The sequence below is a fragment of the Molossus molossus genome, unplaced genomic scaffold, assembly GCF_014108415.1.
Source record: "Molossus molossus isolate mMolMol1 unplaced genomic scaffold, mMolMol1.p scaffold_m16_p_5, whole genome shotgun sequence".
NCBI classification, from domain to species: Eukaryota; Metazoa; Chordata; class Mammalia; order Chiroptera; family Molossidae; genus Molossus; species Molossus molossus.
The window spans coordinates 86,447,721-86,454,722 of NW_023425388.1; the positions used below are offsets into that span (position 1 = coordinate 86,447,721).

General features: G+C 39.5%; 1 pseudogene; it reads left to right on the plus strand.

The window, feature by feature from the left end:
* Positions 1–5,512: 5,512 nt before the first annotated feature.
* Positions 5,513–6,211, plus strand: LOC118616996 (annotated as a pseudogene).
* The last annotated feature ends 791 nt before the right edge of the window (positions 6,212–7,002 follow it).

Genomic DNA, 7,002 nt, shown 5'->3' on the forward strand with positions numbered 1-7,002 from the left:
AAAAGGAATGAAATCCTGATATATTCCATGACATGGATGGACCTTGCAAACATTACACTAAGTGAAATAAGCTGAACACGAAAGGACAAATATTGTATGATTGTACTTATGTGAGGGCCCTAGAGTAGTCAAACTCACACAAACTGAAAGTAGACTAGTAGACTAGTAGACCAAAGGAAGGTATAGATTTTCTGTCTGGAATAATGAAGAAGTCTGGAGAGAAATAGTGATGTGGTTTGCACAACAATGCGAATGTACTTAATGCCACGGAGTTGTACACTTAAAATGGTTAAATAGTAAATTTTATGTTATAGATATTTACCACAATAAAAAATAGAAAAAAATTAATTCATTTAATACTTAAAGAACCTGATTAAAAATTTTCCTCTTTTATTCTTCTCTATAAATTAAATATGGGCAATTGTCCAAAGAAACTGTTAAGACGAGTAAGTAGATCTTAGAAGTCAGGCACATGTACTTGGAACCATTTTCTCTGTTTTCGTTGCTCCAATGGACTGTTGCCTGAGTTATGCAAAGGATCAGACTCGCAGAAATCAAGATCTTACTCAGTATCAAGCATTCATAATGATGTAAGAGATTCATGTAATCCAGAGGCTGAGACAAAGCAGAGAGAAGTCTGGAACATAAAGGGTGGCCCTTTCTTCTTATGATGAGCACATGCTCTCTGGCCCAGAGTGATAGATGAGCTCTCCAATGGGGGATTTATGGGGTTATCTCACACAGTAAGGGAATATTTCATTCATGAAACATGTTTCCCTTTTTTATCACTTTCTTTTTTTAAAATTTATTTTATTTTTTCCAATCACCATTTATCATCCCCCCTATGCTTGCCCTCTTTCACCTCTACCCAACCTCACTCCCCACCCTGCAATCACCACACTGTTGTCCATGTTCATGAGTTCTCCCTTTTTTTCTCTTTTGCTCATTCCCTCCACCACAACCCCCAATGTCTCTTCTATACCTCAGATTTTATGTCAATTTTCAAGGACAGCATTCCATAGAGAAGCCCTTCTGCTAGCATTGATTATTCGTTTATTTAATCATATCGACTAGCAGATTAGATGAGTTACCGGCCTTCCTCCTCCAGTCCCATGTGGAGCATCCCTGGTTGGGAAAGAACTGGGTCACAATCCAGCTGCATTAATGCCTCTGTCCCCCTGACCAACTATGTATGATTATACAAGTGAACTAATAAGTATGTATTTGTCTTTAGAAATAATCAATTGATGTACAAACCTGGCATAATATTTACATGGCAGTTTTCTACTCCTGAAGTTTGAAGTTTAGACCTCTGTGTTAGGAATATTCCCCAAATAAGTGCATCAAAATATCAGCTGATGATGGTAAGGAGGAAAGGACAAGCTCCTTTTGGATGGGTCTCTAAATCCTCACGTAGCACAACAAATCCTCAGATCCAATGATTCAGATGCAAGGAGCAATAGGCACTGAGAACCTAAAGGAAACGGAAAATTTCTTCCCCATCAGTCATATTTCAGGCCAAAAGGAATTAAAGGGATCAGAGCACCATTGCCTCAGAAGGGCTCTCTGGGCTCTGCCTAGCTTACCGCATCTTCCTTGTCTCTGCTACTAAGCTTTCACATACCAGTTCTCGCTCTCCACTGACTGGTTTGGGCAGAAGAATTCAGGCATTTCTTAGAATCCCAAGTCAAACTAGACTTTAACAAAAATATAGATTGCTCTCTGCCCCAAATCCTTGGTTTGCCTCAACACATCCATTCAGGTCCCACCTCTTGAGAACTGAGCTGGGTAAGGGGGCAAGGTTTCCCTCAAAGGCAGGAGGAAAACGTGGATAAAACTCCCTAAGTCCCAGGTCTGGTAGTGGCGGCAGCAGCCACCACAACTTGACCACATGCAGAAGATCTGCCCTGTCACCATCACTCGCCCTCAGGACAGGGTTTCCCCATGTTCTCCTCTGACCAAAGCAACTGCTTTACAGATGTGAGCAACACAGCAGTCACAGGGAGATGCCCAGGCCCTGGTGTCTCAACACTCTCCTCCAAGTTCCCTGACGATGCTGGTCAGTCTGGACTCCACAGTCACCACCTAAAATGCTGAGATTAACAGTGGCGCCAGGGAGCCACGGGAACAGAACCAAAGCTGGTGTCTCAGTCATGAGTATATAGAGTCCCTAATTAATCCCACCTGGCTGCATACAATTATCCAAGCAGAAGTGCCTTTGACATGATTTGAATCACAGACTCAACTCTGGCTTCTGCCAATAGTTACAGAGCCCTTTCTTCAAAGTATGCAGCAGCAGGCACAAGGAATAATATGCTTTTTATAGACATATGCCCAGGACAAGAGACTTCAGCTGGGTAAAATACAATGAGAAACATAATCAATAAGCACTAAAAGCCCTTGCTTTAAACAGTGCCAAACACAGTTTCCAAAACCTTGGAAATCATGGTGGTTTAAGCACAAATGGCCCATCACAGCAAACAGAGTATTTCCACCAATTTTCCCATTTGAAAGGAAAATAGGGAGTAAATTGTAACAATTTCAAACTAAAAACAACAGAAGACACAGTCTTATTGGATAGGCTTTTCAGAAACTCTTAATGGTAAACAAGTCACTCATGGGAAGATAATGATTTGGTTTAAGCTACAGAATGTGTTTTCAAGAGCTGTGTGTTATGATCATATTTGTCCTTTACAATCTTTACATTTCAGGCTCTGAAGAAAAGAAAACAGAATTTTCACCTCATTTATATGCATCAGAGAAGTACATGAAAACATTTCCATGAAACTTACTGTGGCAGACAATCTGCCTAATTGCAGCAATGTGTTTGATGTGGGCTCTGGACACAAAGCAAACTCCCCAGTGGAGATGACAACAGTTGCCTTTGCCAAAGCCTGTCAGCAGCTGGTGACTATGACTTGCTTAATGCTGAGCGCTTGTCTCTAGTGGTGGTTTCCTGTGTGTGTGTGTGTGTCCCACCAGAGTTCTCTGGCTGGGTGGTCTATGAAATATTTGGAATTTATGGCTGACTTTGCCCACATTCAGTTAGGCAAACACTGCAAATGCTGTTTGATTGTGTAGTGGTACCTGGTTTATTCTCCCAAAATCAAATCAAATGCTGAGAATGCCCAGAGATCCTGGTTACTATTATCATGACTCTTTTATAAGCAACGGGAAGAATTGCCAATGCATACAACATATCCTCAGAGTCAGGGAGAAAAAGGAATCGTTCTTTGCCATTTCTTTGGAGAAGAAGAGAAAGGACAAAAAATAGATTCTATTCTTGTATAAGCCCATGGTAGCTTGTCTTTTCTGCTAAGAGTTTCCTTCTCTCTCCAGAATTCTAATGTCAAATCACTTTACACACCATTTCTCAACATTTTGAATGTCAGTAAGAACTGCAAAGCAAAAAAAGCAATCTATTATTGACAAAGAAACCATTCTCTTTATGAAAATGAGAATTAAAATGCCATGCAAAGCCATCATCTTTTCGATTTAGAAAATGTAAGCATCCTCGGAAAAATAATACCATAAAGAACTTGACATGTTTTACATTTCATATAAATAAAAGATTTGAAGATTGATCTTAACTATGAAGAAGAAAGAATTAAGACACTAACTTTTACCAAGAAACAACGGAAGAAGAAATAAGATAAACAACTCACTTAAGACCAAACTTCAACATCAATTCTATATGTGCCTCTGTTAAGGGGACAGGGATGTCTAGTCCCAACAGGGTTGGTGGTAGGCTTCATCTGGGTCAGGTACTTCTGGTGTTTTTAACTTCATCTTTGAAACAATGAACTCATTCAACAGTTATTGAGCTTCTACAAGCATTTACTAGATAGTAGAGATACAGCAGCAAACAAAATAGGCAGTCTCTGATTTCATGAAGCTTTTAGTGCACTATAATTTTAATATAATAAAAATAAAATATATTGGATACACTTATATCCAAATTTATACAGCAGTCATCCCATATGTACTTACCACTCAGTACAAACACATAATTCCCAGTTGTGATTCTATTTTGGTCACCAACCTTCCTTTCTTAGGAATCAAACCAAGATAACAAAGGTTACATTTTCAGCCACAATGTCAGATTTGAGCCAACCCCTGAACCTGTTTTGGCCTCTTCTATTCAGTCTTACTCTGTATTGAACTGTGTTGTCATTGTACTGGTCCCCAGTCCCCAGCTCTGGAGAGCCATCCTCCTCCACTGAGGAGCTGCCCCCACACCAGACCAACGGCAGCAACCCATCAGCTGCCTCTGATCTGCTCAGTGTCCTCAAAGCCTTTCTCTCTTACCCCATTTCACCATATGCCTTCTTTGATTTACATGTTCTTAAACAGGCTTAGCAGCTACATTCTTGAGTTCACAATCTGATTGCTAAGTGGAAAACAATAATTCCTTCCCTCTTTGTAATGTTTCAGGCTACCTTCTTACTGTTTAGAGTTAGAAACTAGTTTTTGGAACATTGCAAAATGATTCTGCTAGCTCAAATATTTCTTCCTCAACCTATCTCCTATAAAGCTGTTTAAAGGTATAAATGCCACCATTGGAGAGTCTATTTTAATAGGCCTCTCAGGTAACACTCAGAGAGTTATTTGTTTTAACCACATAAGTCATTCAGATGTGTGTCTTGGTTTGAGAGCATTGCCCAGAAAGCTAATTAGTTAAAACACACTTATTGCGATAACCTCTGCACGGGTACAATTCAATTTCCTTTCATGTGTTCGATTCCCTGCCTTCCTCCAGATATGTCACCTTCTACCAGTACAGTCAACCTAAGCATTTGATTTGTGACCACACTTACTTGCATTATCCATGATTTCACCATCCTCATCCTTTTTATTTTCCTAAGTGACCTTAGCCTACACTGCCTCTATTCGGCTCTTTTTATACTTTATTTCTCATCTACCTATATTAAACTCTTGTCAAAATTAAATATGACACCCTTGCTAGGCTATGCTTGACCTCTGTATTTTTTAAAATAAGCAATAAGGTAAACAATAACATAGAAATCAAAATTTTATCCTGCTGCCCTACCTCCATTCAAAACAATTATACACAATACTCTGAGTACCAGCCTGGATTTGACTGGGGTGTGGGCACCTATGGTCATCTTGGCTTTCTGGGAAAAGGCAATAGGAGAGGACAAAGTTGTAGGAGAGGGCAGCCTAGCTCTGAGGGTTAGATTGCCCCCATGCCCTGTCATCAGTCTCAGAACCAGACCAGCAGACCTGACGGCAATAGCATCAAGGGAAGGAGAAAAGGAAGATGGCGGGACAGCTACCAGCTTGTCCGGCGAATCATGGCACTGAGTATACCAACCTGGAACATGATGCGAATACAGACTACTGCATTATCCTTTTATGTGCTGCAATACGGAGTTCAGAAAAGTGGGCAATCAAGTGTAAAAGAGGGTGATGGAAGTGATGATGTCCCAGACTTCTTTTTTGGAATGAAGTAATTAAAAAGGCCATATATACCAGGAAGTAGCCAGTCCACATGGCACAATGGAAGGCTGACTTGATGGAAAGATTTATGGAGCAAGTGTTTTTTGAATACTTAAAGAAGAACCTGAAGGTCATTACTTCTTTTGATTAAACCTCCACTAAATAATCAAGAAAACAGAATATATTGCCAAAAGACTGCTTGAGTCCTTCAATACTCCAGGTTTATACATAGCCATGCAGGCTGTTTTCACGGAATCCTCAGCATCAAAACAAGTAGGAAAACGGCCAGTGACTAGTATGGTACCAGATAGTGAAGATGGTGTCACTCTAGTTCCTCCTGTGGCTGAAGGACATGTGATTGGCAGCTGCGATAAGCACATGTCAATCACAGGGTGGTAACATATTTCATTCAGTGACTGCAGAGGCTGAGAAGTGGGAATTGCTCCAGCACAACCCCTGGAAACAGCTGTGAAAGTAGAGAAGTACTATAGTTATGTCTGCCAGATTTAGTAAAAGAATTTAACAAGTATCACACATGCAGTCCAAGTGGATTAAACAGTATACAGAATTCAAGGTGATTTAAAGAAAGAATTTTTCATTGATATTGGTTATGACAGGTCCTGAAATATTTCTTCAAGAATTTGCTAATCCAGACTTCACACCACCTACCTAAGAAGTAGTAGATGAAGTAATTCAAAATTATCTTATCGATGTCACTCTGTCTACAAGAATATTGACCTCACTGAACTAGATGTACAGAGACTTTGAATATCACTTTTATATTTTGAAAGAAAAAAGTGACCAAGTACAAAATAAATTTCAAGACAGCATCAGACACAATAATGTGAATGTATTTAATTTCACTTTAAAATGGTTAAAATGGTAAATTTTATGCTATATGTATGTTACCACAGTAAAAGAAATAAATTTTTCAAACATTTTTAAGTGGCTTCATGACACTTGCCATTACTCATTCATAGGACAAGGGATTCTGCTAATTGTTAATTGCTACCATTACCCCCCAAAAAATTGATTATTGTTGCAAGTGCTTTTAGAACAAAGAAACTAGTATATTGGATTGCCTAATTACTTGTATTCTTTTTGTGTGTGTGTGTGTGCTAAAAAAAAATAATTTAAATAAAGACAAAACTGTTGGACCACTTTTAAAATTCTTTTTAAAAAATATGTTTTTATTGATTTTTTAGAGAGGGGAAGGGAAAGAGAGATAGAAACATCGATGTGAATGAGATACATCAGTTGGTTACCTCCTGCATGTCCCCTACTAGGGATAGAGCCTGCAACCCAGGTATGTGCTGTGACTGGGAATTGAACCAGGACCTCTCAGTTCATGGGATGGCCAGGCTGGACCACTTTGTTGTTGTTGTTGTTGTTGAAAGTATTACAGATGTCCCTCTTTTTTCCCCATTGACCTCCTCCTCCTTGCTTCCACCCCCCTCCTGCTTTCCCTACCATAATGTCTGTATCCATTGGTTGTGCATATATGTATATAAGTTCTTTGGATTGTCTCTTCTCACTCCTCCT